At 40.2% G+C, this 6,704-nt stretch overlaps 1 protein-coding gene across 1 annotated transcript in view; it reads right to left on the bottom strand.

Moving 5' to 3' along the window:
- DNAH9 (dynein axonemal heavy chain 9) overlaps window positions 1-6,704 on the bottom strand; it is a 397,093-nt gene that overhangs the window by 11,903 nt on the left and 378,486 nt on the right. The window lies entirely within an intron of this gene.

Genomic DNA, 6,704 nt, shown 5'->3' on the forward strand with positions numbered 1-6,704 from the left:
TGTTGTGCTGGGTCATTTCGTGGAGGATTACTAAGCCTCACCTGCCAAACCACTGAGACTCCTGTCCCACCCAGGTTGACATAAAACTTCTCACAAGTCATAAAAGCCGCCTGGTGTATTTTCCCACCTACTGAAACCTCTGTTGTCATTACTCTCAGTCTTCTGGACCTGTGGACCAGAGTAACGGACTTAGCAAGACTCAATGGGATGAGCTTACATCTTCTATAGGATTTATGTGGTTACAAGCACTCCTTATGTTAAATAACCCCACCTTTCTGATCTCATAAATTTACCGTGACTGAAATTGTAACAGCCAATGTCTTTTAGTAATAAAGAGACCAGCAAGCTTACTACCTCTCCTTTGTCTACAATAAAGGACGATACGGGAAGGATTTCCCTGTGCCTTTGTGGACAGTCGGTGCTGTTGTCAGGTACCCTGGAGACGGCTCCAACTCACAGCAACCCTATGCACAAGAACAGCAGCCCGTCTGGCTGGGGCGCACTCACAGTTGATGCCCTGGAGCCGTTGTCGCAGCCCTGCGGTCCACTGCAAGAGCACCAATTCTCCTTCAGCCCCCTATTCATCGTCCAGCTTGCACCTGCCGATGAGGCTATAAGCATCCACGGCATGCGTCCGGTGCACTTTTGTCCTCAAACTGCCAGTCTTGCTCTTCGACCCTTCAAAGAAGTCTTGTGCAGCAAATCTGACAATGCGATCCGTTGTTTGATTCTTGACTGCTGCTTCCATGAGCATTGATCACCGAAGGGACCTGACTTAATTATAACTCACACATTCTTATGCTGTCAAACTACAGGGAGTCAAAACTTGCGTTCACGTATCCCAGCTGAAGGAGGCTCAACTAGCAAATGGCTTGCTGAGTCACATGAAGGACTGAAATGAACATTCGAACATTGCCAGCAGGAAACGCAGATGGGAGTTGAACAAACTCTTCTCTTGAGGTTTCTGGACCTGTCCTGAAACTGCCTGTGTAACCTACAGTCAACTTTAGACCATTTTTGCTCGTGCTTTAGTTTTAGAAACAGCTACATTTTATAAGTTAAACCATAAAATCAGATGTTTTACTCTTTAACCCATTTTGAATCCCCCCCCCCTCACCAGATTTTCAGCTGAGAGCACTCTGATGATGATGATGTTGATCAGTTTCATCTATAGTCCCAGTCTTTTAACTCCTTTTTTTAAAATTTAAATTTCTGAGTTGTGTAAGAGACCAAGGTTAGCAATGTTTGTTTAATTTCAATTGCCTTTAAAATAGATTTTGCTTTATAAAATTGAATTCTTAGAATTGTAAATAATTTAACTGAAGAAACATTAGGAATTTGATATCTAGTTATTTATCATTACTGAAGAGCCCTGGTAATGTAGCAGGCTGCACAATGCACTGCTAACAACAAGATTGGTATTCATACTCACCAGCAGTGTCATGGGAGAAAGATGTGGTTTTCTGCTCCTATAAAGATGTACAGCCTCAGAAACCCTAGGGAGAGATTCTCTTTGCCTTATAGGGTTCCTAGGAGTTAGAATCAACTCAATGGCAATAAACAAAAAAAACCACCCCAAGCCAGAGTCACTGCTATTGCAGCTATTCCAACACATAGAACAGAGTAGAACTGCCACTGTGGGTTTCCAATACTGTAACTTTTTACGGCCGTAGAAGGCCCTGTCTTTCTTTTCTTTTTTTATAGATATTAAAGTTTATTAGTGGTTACTAGAGTCAGTATACAGAAAGTGGGGGGTAGAGGGTAGGGGTGATGGAAATGCTACGTGGATCATGGAATGTTAGCTTTGCAAACAGATTCTTGTAAGGGCTTTCAGTAAGGCTTAAACCTGTAAATAACTGAACAGGCAAAAGTTGGGTGATAAATATACAAGTGGGCTTCAAAAATTTGGTGGGAAACTTGCATTATTTTCTAATTGATTTGCAGTCATCACTGGGGCTATTTCTTGCAGCTGATTTCTTTGCTGCTCTTGCACCTGCATGACCAGGACCAGGCCTTCTTGAAAGCGTGCAGCAGTGAGAGGTAATTGGGAGGCATGGCTAAGGTGGGTTCTGCTTTGTTCTCAGTTTTCTCCAGGTTGTAGTCTGACTGCTTGATCATCTGGGAGAGCTTAAGTCGGGTTGGCCCTTGCTCAGGAGGAAGCCCTAATGTTTTGTGCACCAGGTGCAGCCACTCTCTTCCTGAGTAGCACTCACTTCTTCGTGGTGAGAAGCACCAGACCTCGGAGCTCACCTTTGAGCTGAAGACTTTCAAAGAGTCCGGGAGGAGGCACGGCTGGGCGCGCCGACTACACCAGGCTGCAGGAGCTTCTCTGGCACCACACCCCTGCACGGCAAGTAGGAACCGCTATCGGCCCTATCTTTCTACTGTGTAGTGGCTGGTGGAGTCGAACTGCTGACCTTGCAGGTGTAACCCACTACACCACCAGAGGTTTTTATCATTACTAGACTTTAGCTGTGAGGTACTATAATATGTTTTATTATATTATTTTCCCTGTGAATCCAGATCACTTCATATGAATACTACTTTTTGAGAATACTTACATTCCTCATAATTTGTTTAGGATTTGAATCCATATTAGGTTTTTTTCTTTTGACTCTTCATTACATTTAACATTGTATCTTTTCATCATTAACACTGCTATTTTATCCTTTATTGGTTAGTAGCCTTTTTATTTTTCTAATTCCATTTACCAATGAAGCTTAATTTGTCATTGCTATTATTTGTGTGCGAGGGTCCCTTGCTTACTGAAGGCTGCATTTCTTTCCCCTTCACTCATGGCACACACGAGTTCCCTTGGCGACCAGCATCACCAGTCTAACTGCACGCTGGATCTGTTATCTAACACTACAAAGAGTTCATGAACATTCTGATCCCCTGACGATTCCAGTGACAAATTAGAGCCTGGTTCCTGGAGCCATTGCCTGATTAACCCCTTCACTAATTTCAAAGGAGCAGTGCAGGTTAGCTTGTGGTATCCTGAACTGCCTCTAGATACATTCTGTCGCAGGTGTCCTTCCCTACTCTGACCTTTGTCACGGAACAGTTACTACATTGCTCTGCATCTCTCACTGTAATCTGAGGTAAGCATTTTCTTGCCAGTGTTTCCCAGAGTGGGCAGTACCATCCCCTGGGGGGCTCTGGAAAAATCCAAGGGGGCTGCAAAACCAGAGATATACACTTTAGCTTGGATTATGGGCTATAGTACTAAAGTTTTTTAATTGTTAGAAGGGTATGGAGTAATTTTCTTTTTCTGAAAAAGAGGTTGTAGGTCAAATAAGTTTGGAAACCTGTGCTCTAGAGAATTCTGTAACAGTGTTCATATTGAGAAGTGTCAGAATGAACAACAGAGTTGTATGTGAATGGATATATTGGATTGTGTAAGATGTCAATAAAAGTATAATAATAATGACAAAAAAGAAATGTCAGAGCAAAGATAGCTATTTGGTTCGGCATTCTACTTCCCCCAGATAATTTGGATATTTGTCAATAAATTTCATGGCAGTAACTCTTTTTCTTTATAAAATTTAAAACTCTTTTGAAAGTCTTACAAGGGTTTGAGTGAATGCCTATATAACATTTCTCATACTGAAGAATTGCTCAATAAAATTAGTAACATTCCTTTTCCCAAATGATAGTCCTGGAAATAGCGCGCGCGCGACACACACACACACACACACACACACACACACACACACACACACACAAATACCCTGTGGGTATAATAGCATATACATAACCCTCAGGAGGAATCAAAAAAGGCAATCAATTAGTTTGCCCCAAAGTGACATGGCTTCAAATTCCTGACAAATGAGAATTCTCTTTCGTGGGTATTTTTAGTTACTAAAAGGTGAAAGATCTTGAATTCAATCAATTTTGTTAACTGAACTTGTAATATTTAGGATTATAGTCATTGAACTTTGTGCAGTCAGTATTACAAGCACCAATGCTTCGATGCTGAGGAGCAGCCTGGTTCCCACGTGTAGGCTAGTATATTAAACACAATGACTCTCTGATAACTTGGAAGGACAACAGATTGAATTCAATCATCTGGTATGGCCACTGGGCTTTTGAAACATTATGTATCCTCCTAATGAATTTTAGAGTTTGATAATCGTTTGTTGAAGAAATAAAACTCCAAATTTCTTAATAGCCAGAGAAATTCTTTACAGAGTTTGAGTTACTCCTTTGTGGACAAATATGAGACCAGCTCACTTTGAAGAGGGAAACTCCCCATAGCAAGGCAAAACTTAAAAGCTTGGTAATCCAAGTACTGAATTAAGCAATCATCATAATCAGTGATGCCCTAGATTAAATTCAGACAAATGAATTATGCCTTAAGTTGATCATATGATGTTCAAAGAAATCCCTAATCAAGAGGAGGGAATTGTGAAAAACACAGTCATAAAACTTTTTTTGACCATGACTGCATTATTGCATTTAATGGATTTCTTGCTGAATTAAACTTTTTATTCTTTGTTACTTTATATGCCTGACTAGGGATCCTGTTTGTTCTCCTGGTAAACTCCTGTCATCTGAGTATGTTAGTTACTTGTAGCCATAAAACTGAGAAGCAATTTCCTTCCCTGGTTAAGTCAGGATGTGAAAGAAAAAAAAAAAAGACCCTGAGGAAGAGAACCTCAACATAGCTGTCTTTTGTATAAAGTAGGCCATAGGAACATTTCTTTATGACAACAATATATTGACAGAGAATTGCTTGGAGCTGTCTTTATCTGAAGTTTCTAAGACCATTTAAAAGGTTCTGATTAAGAAGTTGTTTCAAGAAAATGATACCCTGGAACCAAGATAAATCTTTACATCTTCCTGAGATATCTGGCTAAAGCTGTATAAATATCCATCAGTGGAATTATATGATCTCATCTAAAACCTATAAAACTATGAACTCCCCTGAAATTAGTCCCTGAAATCAATCACTAACACTTTAGACCCAGTCATCAATAGAAGCCTGCTCTTAATCCCTAACTTATTTTACTTGTCTCCTCAAACCAAAATCAACTCTGCTTCATGAGTAGGATTGCCAGCCTGGGCATATTTTAGTTGTGGACATCAGCCCTCGTGTACACTGGTGTCTTTCTGCAGCTGCAGGTGATAACTATTTCCTTTTCTCTGAATAAATGCTCTTAAACGCAATTTTTTGCAGGATGAATGGATTTTCATCAACAACAGTGGGTATTATATTTTTGAAAGTTTAAAATTTATTATTATTTAAAATAGTGAAAAATGGGAGGTAGACAATTAGAATCAGTCATCTTTTTTTCCAGAGTCCCACTACTCTTCCCTTCTGAGCCTTTTCTCTAGTCTTCTTTTTGTATGTATTTTGGTTTATTTTGGTGTATTTGGGGATCATGGGTATGATCTCTGTACACTACAATGAATACAGTGCTGGGCTGTGACCTCCAGTGAGAGAACCTTGTGAAAATGTACACACAGAAAGTGGTGACTTGGCTTAGTTCGCAAGGTTTGTGCTATTTTAATTGTGCTATTTGAACACTGGTCCATTTTAATATGTTTTGGAAGGACTATTTATATGCACACTCATAGCCTCCTTGGACCTTTCAGATTTTCCAACATTTTTCTTCTGTTTTCTTGGTATTGACTATTAAAAATAGTTTAATGTCACCTTCAAAGGTGACAAATATGACTATTTATCCCTTCCAGAATATGTGAATAACAAGTGAAAACTTGTTCTAGAATTATTCATTCATACTTATTTTATTTATGCTGAACATCCAAATTTGTTTGACAGTTCCCTATCAATGAAAAAAATCCCTCCAATCTCAATTTTAAATAATTTTCATTAGATTATCCCCCCTTGAAATGTTACTGGCTCCTCTTTGCTTATATGAAACAATGGAAAAAGTAGAAGGAGTCCCTACCCTCCTAGAACTCATAACTGAGCCAAATGAACCAGGGATGTGAAACGACCTTTCCAGGTCACATAGTGGTAGAGCTGACTGACAAATAGTAGCTAACATTTTTGAGTATTCTCTATGTACCAAGCACTGTTGAAGCATCTTGCCTATGAAGGGGTACCGGAAAAACCCTGAATTGTGCTGGGGAGAGCAGAGCTTTCGTAGTATGCTTTTTTCCTGCTAGGCAAGCATCGAGCAACTCGCTCTGAGTTAGTGCACCCAGTGGCATCACCTGGGAAGGTTCTCTCTGGTCACAGAATTTTTTGGTAAAATCAGTTGTGCTCAAATCTCATTTATTGTGATGACAGTTTAAGAGAACAGTGTGCGGCTGTGAAATTTTGTTACCTGCATGGCGAAAATACTGCAGAAACTGTTGGGATGTTACAAGGAAAGCACTATGGGGAAAACTCAAGTGTACAAGTGTTTTTCTCATTTCAAAAAGTGAAATGTCGATTGACGACAAACCTCATTGTGGATGTCCATCAACTTCCCGAGTGAACAAAAATGTCAACCTGTAGTGCGTTTGGAGTTCGTTCCACCAGGTCAGATTGTTAATCAGGCTTTCTATTGAGAGGCTTTGAAAAGATAGTGTAAACAAAAGGCCTGATTTGTGGCAGTCACGGGACTTGTTTTGCTATCACAACAATGCACCTGCTCACACAACCATCTCAGTGTGTCAGTTTTGGGCAAGAAACAGCATGCCTCTCTTGCCCATGCACCTTTCTCACCTGACCTCACTCCTTGCGACTTCTT

The sequence above is a fragment of the Echinops telfairi genome, unplaced genomic scaffold (assembly GCF_000313985.2).
Source record: "Echinops telfairi isolate 266 unplaced genomic scaffold, ASM31398v2 ScPeMD7_2010;HRSCAF=2546, whole genome shotgun sequence".
NCBI lineage: Eukaryota > Metazoa > Chordata > Mammalia > Afrosoricida > Tenrecidae > Echinops > Echinops telfairi.